Consider the following 8,058-nt stretch of genomic DNA (forward strand, 5'->3'; position numbering starts at 1 on the left):
CATCCTTTGATGCAGGAAAGCCGAGATTAGCAATCCTTTGAGTGCCATATCTATCTGTTTCTAGAAATTAGAATACTGGACTTAGGAAATGTGTGGATGTTTTCGGTATATTATGGAGGTTATATCCTGTACATATTAGTCCTGAGTTAGTAATGCAGTTTAGTATACAAAGTACTGTAGAAATTGCTGTGCTCGAGACATATATTATTGTATTTAGTTACCTTATTAGCGCTAATAGGTGTAATATTGCAGCAATTCAATTGTTTCTAAATAAGTTAGTTTTACACGTTCATTATTAGTTGTAGTGAAAGGTGTTCACTTAAGGTTGTTTGTTGTTGGTTGCTAAGATACGGGCACTGTCTGATGATGCGTGCTAAGTGTTGTGCAACACCTGCACTAGGTGATTAAGGTGAAGGGGTATTTAAGGCTGTGTATAGCATTGATTCTTGTTGTCAGTTTGAAAACGGAGGTAAATCTCTGAAACGTTACTTAATAAGGAATAAAATTTTATCCTTATTAAACCCGGCGAGTGCCTTGATTTTTACGATATATATATATATTAGGGTTGCCAGCTGTCATTCAAAAAAAAAAAACGGACAGCCAGCAGATAACCTGGGGTGTGGACAGGGTGGGTTAGTTTTAAAAAAAACTTTAAAATAATGATTCGCTGCAGTAGTATTTTTTAGTAAAAATAAATATTACCTAACTGTTCCTCACCCCTGTCGCTAGCACCTACCTTTATATATATATATATATATATATATATATATATATATATATATATATATATATATATATATATATATATATATCGGCGCACATAGGCACTGTTAACCTTTCATATCACACAAGGAGCACACACAGTATATTAATAGCTGCTGAGAGGAGACATAGGCACTGTTAACCCTTCATATCACACAAGGAGACCTATGTGAAGTTGGCACCCCATGTTTGTAAAAACTGAATTACAATATACTATTCGTTTGTGCTGATTTGTTCTGCAAAAACTAACGTTTGTGCCAGTTCGGTTTAGGAGATATTGCACATTATTTTTTTATGAAACCCCGCCCACTTTGCACACCATGTTATGCAATTTTAAAAACAAATATACCATTTGTTTGTGCTGTGTTTGTGCTGAAAAAACTAACGTTTGTGCCGGTTTGGTTTAGGAGATATTGCGCATTATTTTTTATGAAACCCTGCCCACTTTGCACCCCATGTTATGCAATTTTAAAAACAAATATACCATTTGTTTGTGCAGCGTTTGTGCAGCGTTTGTGCTCCAAAAACGAATGTTTGTGCCAGTTTGCTTTAGGAGATATAGCGCATAATTTTTTATGAAACCCCGCCCAGTTGAGGATCATGGGAAATGTAGTTCTGAAACATCTGGGGTGCCAAGGTTCGCAATCACTGCTTTATATTTTATCCAGTAAACCCATAGATGAAATCTACAACTGGGAATTCTCCCTCCCCTTTGTTGACATTTTAATTAAAGTTGTTTTGTTTTTTTCTCACATAGCATTCTCATTTTGTGTCAGAAAGAATTATTATGGGCTGTTCAGGAAGGGCTATCTGTGTGAAAGCGAAATGGTTAGCATGTGATAGGGCATTTATTTGGGAACTAATGCCCTGGCTCATGATTTACACTATACCACTACATTTGTTTTTGTGGTACAAATCAGCACAAATTATATTTGTTTTTAAAATTGAATAACACGAGGTGCACGAGGTGTAAAGTAGGTTTCATAAACTATATGTGCAATATCTCCGAAACCAAACCGGCACAAACTTTAATTTTTGCAGCACAAATCAGCACAAACACATGGTATATTTGTTTTTAAAATTGCATAACAAGGGGTGCAAAGTGGGCGGGGTTTCATAAAAAATAATGCGCTATATCTCCTAAACCAAACCGGCACAAACGTTCGTTTTTGCAGCACAAATCAGCACAAACAAATGGTATATTTGTTTTTAAAATTGCATAACATGGGGTGCAAAGTTTCATAAAAAATAATGCGCTATATCTCCTAAACCAAACCGGCACAAAAATTCATTTTTGCAGCACAAATGCAGCACAAACAAATGGTATATTTGTTTTTAAAATTGCATAACATGGGGTGCAAAGTGGGCGGGGTTTCATAAAAAATAATGCGCAATATCTCCTAAACCAAACCGGCACAAACGTTCGTTTTGCAGCACAAATCAGCACAAACGCAACACAAACAAATGGTATATTTGTTTTTAAAATTGCATAACATGGGGTGCAAAGTGGGTGGGGTTTCATAAAAAAATAATGTGCAATATTTCCGAAACCAAACCGGCACAAACGTTAGTTTTTGCAGCACAAATCAGCACAAACGCAGCACAAACAAATGGTATATTGTAATTCAGTTTTTACAAACATGGGGTGCCAACTTTACATAGGTCACAAGGAGCACACCCAGTATATTAATAGCTGCTGAGAGGAGCACATAGGCACTGTTAACCCTTCATATCACACTAGAAGCACACCCAGTATATTAATAGCTGCTGAGAGGAGCACATAGGCACTGTTAACCCTTGATATCACACATGGAGCGCACCTAGTGTATTAATAGCTGCTGAGAGGAGCACATAGGCACTGTTAACCTTCATATCACACAAGGAGCACACCCAGTGTATTAATGGCTGCTGAGAGGAGTACATAGGCACTGTTAACCTTCATATCACACAAGGAGCACACCCATTATATTAAAAGGTTCTGAGAGGAGCACATAGGCACTGTTAATCCTTCATATCACAACAGGTGCACGGCCAGTATATTAATAGCTGCTGAGAGTAGCGCATAGGCACTGTTAACCCTTTATATCACAACAGGAGCACGACCAGTGTATTAATAGGTGTTGAGAGGTGCACATAGGTACTGTTAACCCTTAAAAAAACATTAACAAAATTATTTTCTGCAGTAGCATTTTTTTGTAAACATAAATATTACCTAACTGTTCCTCACCCATGTCGCACTAGCACCTACCTTTATATATAGTTGCGCTGGTCTTTTCTGACAGAGGGCATCCTGAAAAATACTTGCTGTGTAAATAGACAAAGCGTGTGCGATGCGTGGGTCTACTCTCTCTCCAACTTTTTGATGCATGATCACGTGGCGTGTGGTCATAGAATGCGCTGCTGCTCCGGTACCGGCAAACGGCAAGCGACCTTAACACTTTACACTCACAGCCATGCAGTTCAGCCAATGAGTGAGACCAAAGTAGTGAGACAGTGAGTTACACATGTAGCGTGCGGCGCCACGCAGACAGAAAGGGGTGGGTGGAACACAGACTGATTGAACCATATTAAAAGTTAAGAGCTAAAGAAAAAAAAATACATTTAAGTGTCTGTTTTTTTCCAACAGTAATTACCGGACAGCAAACTAAAATACCGGACTGTCCGGTCAAATACCAGACAACTGCATTATGTGTATATATGTATGTAAATTCATATATTCACATATAAATAAATATTGCTATTTTTTCAAATTGAAGGTTTATGGCAACCCTGTTTCAAGCTATTTTCCAACATATGAACACATAAACACACATGAAAACACATATATACACACCACCAACATCAATATTATAACTCACTGAAGGCTCAACAACAGCAATAATAAAAAAAAAATTAGCAATAAAGTATTTTTTAATTAAAGTATGTACATTGTTTTTCTAGACATAATTCTATTGCACACTTAATACCCAACAGTATAGTGTAAATATAACTTTTATATGCACTGGGAAACAAAAAAATAGTGTGACTTTAATGCTATATTCGCTTTATTGCTGTGGTCTGGAACCGAACCTGCAATATCTTCGAGGTACGCTTGTGTATATATATTAATATACATATTTACACATGTATATGTATGTATGTCTATGTTAAAGCCCTTTGTCTTTTTTTTTTCTAAAACCTGAGACCTCATATCTTTGAGCCCTAATAACTTTTGTGTGTAATATTTTTGGTGAATATTGTTTTATTAAATAGTGTTATTATGAGTGTAACTATACTTTGTAATGTATTTTTGATGTGTTTTGGGCAACTTTTTTGTTTCGCCAAAACAGTTAACCAGAGCTCTGAAGCCGCGGTAATCATTGTAGCATAAATTGTGATTGCGCTCAAGCGATTGCACTCGTCCGACTTATCACTCGTATTACGATTTGAAAGTGAATGCCACCACCCGCGTTAAACCCCTTATCGCTCGCACACAAACATTAGCGTTCCACTCGTAATCTGGACCTTAATGTGTTATGTACAAATAATAGTGCAATAAAACAATGCTATAATTGTATGATTAACCCCTGCAAAGACAAGCGGCATTTCAGCTTCTCCTAAATAAATACAACTGTCAGCGACATACAATGTAACATATATGCCCTGAATAAACAGCAGAGCTGGGAAACTTTACATTGAAGATTGATGACGTCTGATCTGTTTGCTGAATGCACAACAAAGCTTGTAAATGTTTTTTTTTACACAACTTTACAGTAAACCGTCTAATCATCTGCATAGAAAACTAAAGGAATGCCTGTTAACACTTTAGCTGCAAGAGAGTCAGAGCTCTGTAATGAAATTAAGGGCTAAAACGTCCTAGCTATGATCTGAGATTTTATCATGCAGCAAATGTCAATGGAATCAGAGTATTGCACCTTCCCAAGCAGAACAGGATACAAACAGCCAGTATAGTATATATGTACCTTGTTGTTTGCAGTTTTCAGAGACTTCCTCAAATCACAATATACCTTCTTCTACCCTCAGCTGAATTCTTCCTGGTTACTTTCACTTTGCAACCTATACTCATTGCTTCTGCCCAGCTGATTGGCGAGTCCTACTACAAAGTGCCCAACCTCTTTTTACTATTGGTAAAATCTGCTGTCTATTACATCAGAGTCTCACCCATTTTATTTCCTTTTTTCCTATTTGGTGATTGTGTCATGCTTTAAGAAAACTGCTTTACAGTATATAATTATCTAATCTCTTGTGTCTGTCTGTGAGCTTCTTTAACACATTATTGATCAACACTCACTATAAAACAACAATATTTTGAAAGATGAGGGTTAAGCTATACTGAATTTGTTTAAATCTTCTCTGCTAAACTTGACAACATGGAATGCTTTCAGTTAGCTTATGAAGGGTTAAATTCTGTGTCTGCAAGTAATGTTCTAACTGAAAACATAGGCACTTTATATGGCTAACTATAGTGTTGCTCACAATATTTACTTTATAATTATCTGCATATTAATAGATGCAGATGAGCACTTTTTTATTTTATGTTGATGCAATCTCAACCGAGCTGGTGATCTGTCAAATTAAAGTGACAGTCAACACTAACATTGTTAGTTAGCACAACACAAGTCAATAGATAATAAATAAAAAGTCATTTGATCAGGGGGCTGTCAGCAGATGCTTAGATACAAGGTAATCACAGAGGTTACAAGTATATGTATATAACAGTGTTGGTTATGCAAAACTGGGGCATGGGTAATAAAGGGATTATCTATCTTTTAAATCAATACAAATTCTGGTGTAAACTGTCCCTTTAATTGTATTGTTGTGCTTACTTCCTGATTTGGTTGGATGACACAGTGAGCCTTCCATACAAACATGATGTCATCAAGTGGGCAGAGCTGTGCAAAGAATCAGAGTAGAACAGGAGCCATCTTAAGACAGTTGGTGTGAGACAGTTATAGAATGTCAGTGACAATAGCTGCAACTCTGTATCAGACAAGTGCAGCAACAGAAGACTAATCTCTGCTACAGCATTAGTTCCAGCTAGTCAGGAAGAAGAACTGTCAGTTATTAGTTATATTACAGTTATAAACAGACTATATACAGCTGGCCAGGTAGTTCCCTTGGCATCTTGCATACTACCTAATATTGAGATTACTATAGTGCTGCATCAGTGTACAGTGTACAGGACTGCTAATATAAGGAGGGCAGCAGCCATTCATTATAGAGTACTATATATATATGTGTATATATCTATATGAGTGTGTGCAAATCTACAGGAGCCACCTTGTTATGTAATCTTAGTAAATAAAGTGCAAGTCTACATTCAGAAACTGCCAGTGCATTATTCATTTAAAGAGTTAATGTTTGCTATGTAAGGACAGCACATCTGGCAACGAATATACTACCATTAATTCACGCTATAATGGCTGTATTCAGAGCATTAAAGTAATTTGACCCTGACACAGATAACTGGGTTTTCTGGGCTGAAAGCCTACAGCAGTATTTACTTACCAATGACACTGGAGATACTAAGGGGCATATATATGAAAGTGCAAGCGGACATGATACGATGTAGCGTATCATGTCCACTGCACATAGATAAATGTCGACGACATATGCTGTCTGTATTTATCATTGCACAAGCAGTTCACCAGAACTGCTTGTGCAATACCACCCCCTGCAGATTCGCAGCCGCTAGCAGGGGGTGTCAATCAACCCGATCGTATTTAATCGGGTTGATTTCTGTCGGCTGCCTCAGAGTAGGCGGACAAGTTATGGAGCAGCGGTCTTGATAATTCGGCCCCTTAGTCTGTTGGTGTCTGTCTCACAACTATTGGCGCTAAGTCATATGTGATGCTACAAGACCTGGAACAACCAGACAAACAAGCCAGCAAGTCTTTGTCTGAAATAATATAGATCTTAAACTGACAGTAAAGTCATAATTAGACATTCATGATTTAAACAGAGTACATCATTTTAAACAACTTTCCAATTTACTTCTATTATTCAATTTGTTTTCTTCTCTTGTTATCCTTTGGTGAAAGATTTATCTAGGAAAGCTCAGGATCAGTAAAGAACCTAGGTTCTAGCTGCTGATTGGTGGTTGCATATATATATATATATATATACTGATTGTCATTGGCTCACCCATGTGCTCAGTTTCAAACCAGAAAGTTGTTTAAGATTGTATTCTCTATCTGAATCATGAAAAAAAAATTGGGGGTTTAATGTCCCTTTAACACAACATTTCCAACCACGGCCATTAGAGATTGCTGAGCGGTTCAAGTTTTATAGCAGACGCCAAGGTGCACATGAGACTGTGTCTGCCTTTGCAATCAGTTGTTAAGAAATTGGCTAGCACCTGTGGTTTGGGGTATTGCCTGATTATGGCATTTAGAGACCTGTTTGTTATGGGTATCAGTACAGAATATATTCAAAGGCAACTTTTGACAGAGGAGAGCCTGACCTTCCTATAAAACACTAGAGATTGAACTGCAGACACCTTCCAACACTAAGGAAGAAACAGACTATACCAGCCAGTAAATATTCAGCAAAAAGCAACATCGCCTACTAACTGTTACCGATGTGGAGCACAGAATCATGTAGCTTCTGATTGCAGATTTAAAAATGCTCGTTGTAATGGCTGTGGTAAAATAGGACACTTTAAAAAGACTTGCAGAGGATCTCAGCAGAGCATCTCAAGCAAACTTACCACATGACTTACAGAGGAGCCACATCAGATTCAGAAGAGAAAATGACTGTTCAGTTTTACTGTATTCACCATGCTAGCAGGGTCTGAGCCTTTGACTGTTCATGTTAATATTGAAGGAAAATATTTGACTATGGACTTAGATACTGTGGCTGCAGTTTCAGTTATGACGATTAAAGATTAGAAAAAGTTGAAAATTCCAGTATTGCTGCAGCCCACTACCTTGAAGCTGCAATCGTACGCCGAAGAAGTCTTGACACCATTGGGATGTGCATCTGTGTACAAACAGTAAAACTGCCAACCTTACACTATACATCAATCAGGGGATATAGTGTTCCTTCAAGAGACCCATTTCTTACATGGGAAAGAACCAAAAAACATTCCATTTTAAATTTGGGGACACTTATTTCGCGTCTAATAAAGTAAAAAGAAATGGAGTGGGTATACTAATAAGGAAAAATATCCCATTTACACTCTCTAAGGCCTAGATTTGGAGTTTGGCGGTAGCCGTGAAAACCAGCGTTAGAGGCTCCTAACACTGGTTTTAGGCTACCGCCGGTATTTGGAGTCAGTCAAAAAAGGGTCTAACG

General features: G+C 37.5%; 1 protein-coding gene across 3 annotated transcripts in view; it reads right to left on the reverse strand.

Moving 5' to 3' along the window:
* MAVS (mitochondrial antiviral signaling protein) overlaps positions 1–4,825 on the reverse strand; it is a 243,496-nt gene extending 238,671 nt beyond the window's left edge. For all 3 annotated transcript variants that reach the window (XM_053704305.1, XM_053704304.1, XM_053704303.1), the window contains exon 1: positions 4,725–4,825. The gene's annotated coding sequence lies outside the window, so the exon portion shown is untranslated. The remainder of the gene's footprint in view (positions 1–4,724) is intronic.
* Positions 4,826–8,058: the final 3,233 nt, after the last annotated feature.

This window comes from Bombina bombina, chromosome 2 (genome assembly GCF_027579735.1).
Source record: "Bombina bombina isolate aBomBom1 chromosome 2, aBomBom1.pri, whole genome shotgun sequence".
Classification (NCBI taxonomy): Eukaryota; Metazoa; Chordata; class Amphibia; order Anura; family Bombinatoridae; genus Bombina; species Bombina bombina.